The sequence below is a fragment of the Vulpes lagopus genome, chromosome 6 (genome assembly GCF_018345385.1).
Source record: "Vulpes lagopus strain Blue_001 chromosome 6, ASM1834538v1, whole genome shotgun sequence".
Taxonomy (NCBI): Eukaryota; Metazoa; Chordata; class Mammalia; order Carnivora; family Canidae; genus Vulpes; species Vulpes lagopus.
In genome coordinates, this window is record NC_054829.1 from 51,303,394 (window position 1) to 51,307,266 (window position 3,873).

Genomic DNA, 3,873 nt, shown 5'->3' on the forward strand with positions numbered 1-3,873 from the left:
AATGGACTTTGAACCTGAGCTTGATGTCATGATGGAATGAGACTTGTATGGCATCTAGAGAAGGGGCAAATATATATTACATGTTGGAGGTATATAAACATTTTTGGCTAGAGGGTAGATTCTGCTATTTAAAATCATTTCTACAAATATTTTGGCATTCCTATTTTTTTTCTCATTAAAGTTTTGTTTTAATGGGTCTCAAAATTCTGTGACATATTTTTGGTCAAGTTGTTTCCATTACAAAGTACTGATTTTAAAAAATAATAACTTAAAACTGCCACACACAAACACAAATGGTCCACAAAACATTCTCCTTTCCTTCTGAAGGTTTTATGATGCATTTTATCATTAACCAGTCTTTTACTATTAAACTTAAATGGCCAATTGACACAAACAGTTCTGAGACTGTTCTTCCACCACTGATTAAGACTGGGGTGGCAGGTATTGGGGATAATATTCATTTAGCCTTCTGAGCTTTCTGGGCAGACTTGGTGACTTTGTCAGCTCCAGCTGCCTTCTTGTCCATTGCTTTGATGACACCCACAGCAACCATCTATCTCATGTCATGAACAGCAAAATGGCTCAGGGGAGGATAGTCAGAGAGATTCTCAACACACATAGGTTTGCCAGGAACCATATCAACAATCTTGAAATCTGGCAGCATCTCCAGATTTCAAGAACTTGGGACCATCTTCCAGCTTTTTTCCAGAATAACGATCTATCTTCTTCAACTCAGCAAACTTGCAAGCAATGTGAGCTGTGTGACAATCTAGCACAGGTGCATATCCAGCACTGATTTGGCCTGGATGAGCCATGAAGCCAGCTGCTTCCATTAGTGGGTCATTTTTGCTGTCACCAGCCACATTGCCATGATGAACATCATTGATAGATACATTCTTGACATCAAAGCCCACATTGTCCCCTGGAAGAGCTTCACTCAAAGCTTCATGGGGCATTTCAGCAGACTTTACTTCAGTTGTAACATTGACCACAGCAAAGGTGACCACCATGCCAGGCTTAGGAACACCAGTCTCCACTAGGCCCACTGGGTCAGTAGCAATACCACCAATTTTGTAGACATCCTGGAGAGGCAGACACAAGGGCTTATCGGTTGGGGCGAGTTGGTGGCAGAATGCAATCCAGAGCTTCAAGCAGTGTGGTTCCACTGGCATTCCCATCTTTACGGGCGACTTTCCACCCCTTGAACCAAGGCATGTTAGCACTTGGCTCCAGCATGTTGTCACCATTCCAACCAGAAATTGGCACACATGCTACTGCGTCCAGATTGTAGCCAATTTTCTTAATGTAGGTGCTGACTTCCTTAACGATTTCCTCTTATCTCTTCTGGCTGTAGGGTGGCTCAGTGGAATCCATTTCGTTAACACCAACAATTAGTTGTTTTACACCCAGTGTGTAAGCCAGAAGGGCATGCTCACGGGTCTGCCCATTCTTGGAGATACCTGCTTCAAATTCACCAACACCAGCAGCTACAATCAGGACAGCACAGTCAGCCTGAGATGTGCCTGTAATCATGTTTTTGATAAAGTCTCTGTGTCCTGGGGCATCAATGATGGTCACATAATACTTGCTGGTCTTGAATTTCCACAGGGAGATACCAGTGGTGATACCATGTTCACCTTCAGCTTCCAGTTTATCCAAGACCCAGGCATACTAGAAGGAGCCTTTTCCCATCTCAGAAGCCTCCTTCTCAAATTTTTCGATAGTTCTTTTGATCCTACCACATTTGTAGATCAGATGGCCAGTAGTGGTAGACTTGCCCGAATCTACGTGTCCAATGACGATGATGTTGATATGAGTCTTTTCTTATCCCATTTTGGTTTAGGTTTAGCAGTGGTTTTCACGACACCTGTGTTCTGGTGGCAAACCCATTGCGAAAAAGCAGCACTCCTCCTATTTGGAAACTATGTTCTTTCCCTTTGAAATGCATAAGCTTGTGATTGCTTCAACTATAGTATATGTCAGAGGTTATGCTTTGTGACTTCTGGGTCTAGGTCATAAAAGACCATGTAAATTCTGTCTCATTTGCTAGAACTCTTGCTCTTAAAGGCAGTAGCTAAGAAGTATGAGTACCCTGAGGCCCCATGTTGGTGGGGCTGCATATAGTCTCATTGATCTACAGTTCCTGCCAACCCTCACCTTCTAGACATCTCTGTCAATGTGGTAGATATGTGAGAAGAACCATGTAGATAAAGCAAGATATGTAAATGAATATATCAAGAGAATTTGATGCCACAAGGAAAAGGTTCACCCAACTATGTCTTGCACAAATCACTGAAGATTTTCTCATTATCTTTTATTTTCAAAAATGTGATTACAGTATGCTTCCCCTCCCCAATCCTGTTTTGCTTCATTGAGCTTGGATCTATGGGCTTATGTTTTTCATCAAATTTGAAAAAGGAAACTCCCATTATCTTGAAAAATGTATTTTTCTGTGCCAATGTCTCTCTCCTCCCCAATTACAATTATGTTAGCCACTTAATATTATCTCATAGTCTGTTGAGTATTAATGTTTTTCAACTGTTTGTCCTTTCTCTGTTTACTTAGGATAATTTCTGTTGCATGTCTTCAAGTTTACTTGTCTTCATCAGAGTCTAATCTGCTATGAGGTCCATTCAATAAAATTTTCATGTCACATATTGTCTTTTTCTAGTTGTAAAATATCTTTTGCTTTCTTTTTATACTTAGGTATTTTCTATTTTGAGATTTCTTATTTTTCCTTAATTACACAAATGTTTTCCTTAAATCTTTGACTTTATTTATTTATTTATTTTTAAGATTATTTATTTATTTATTCATAGAGATGCAGAGAGAGAGAGGCAGAGACACAGGCAGAGGGAGAAGCACGCTCCATGCAGGGAGCCTGATGTGGGACTGGATCCAGGGTCTCCAGGATCATGCCCTGGGCTGCAGGCGGCGCTAAACCGCTGCTCAACCAGGGCTGCCCAACCATATTTATAATAGTTATAGAATCCTCTGCTAATTTCATCATCTCAGTCACTTCTATGTCAGTTTATATTAAGTTTTCTTTGTTATAGTTTATATTTTCTTCTCTACATGCCTAGTAGTTTTTAAAAATATTTTATTTTTTAGAGGGAGAGAGAGAGAGCATGTATGAGTGCATGAGTGTGTAGAGGGACAGAGGGAGAGAGAATCTCAAGCAGACTCCACACTGATTGCAGAGCCAATGCAGGGCTTGATCCCAGGACCACGAGATCATGACCTGAGCCAAAACCTAGAACCAGAAGCTCAACGACTGAGCCACTCAGGTGCCCCTAAGCACCTTTAATGCATGCTCTAGGTAATGGATGCTATGCTATTGTGAGTTTAGATCTTGTGGTTAATGGAGTATTTTATTATGGCAGGCAGTTAATTTATTTACATATCAGTTTGATTCTTTTGAAGCTTTGTTAAGTTCAGTTTTGAGATAATTCTACATTCACATACACTTAAAAGAAATAATACAGAGAGATCCTTTGTACCCTCTACCCTATTTTCCCCAAAGGTAGCATCTTGCATTACTATGGTATAATACTACAACCAGTAAATTTACATTGATATAACTCAGTAACTTCATTTAGATTTCACCAGTTTTACATACACTTGTCTGTGTTATTATTATTTTTATTTCAGCCATTCTGATAGGTGTACACCTATCCATTGATTTGTGTACACCTATCAGAATGCTGCTGGTATTATACACCATCTCATTGTGGTTTTTACTTGGATTTGTAGAATGCCGTGTGATATTAAACATCTTTTCATGTGCTTATTTGCTATCTGTATATTCTCTTTAGTAAAATGTCTATTCACATCTGTTCCAGCTTTCTAATAAGATTAGTTACTGTTTTTAAG

At 39.6% G+C, this 3,873-nt stretch overlaps 1 pseudogene; it reads right to left on the reverse strand.

The window, feature by feature from the left end:
• Positions 1-457: 457 nt before the first annotated feature.
• LOC121493600 lies at positions 458-1,833 on the reverse strand (annotated as a pseudogene).
• Positions 1,834-3,873: the final 2,040 nt, after the last annotated feature.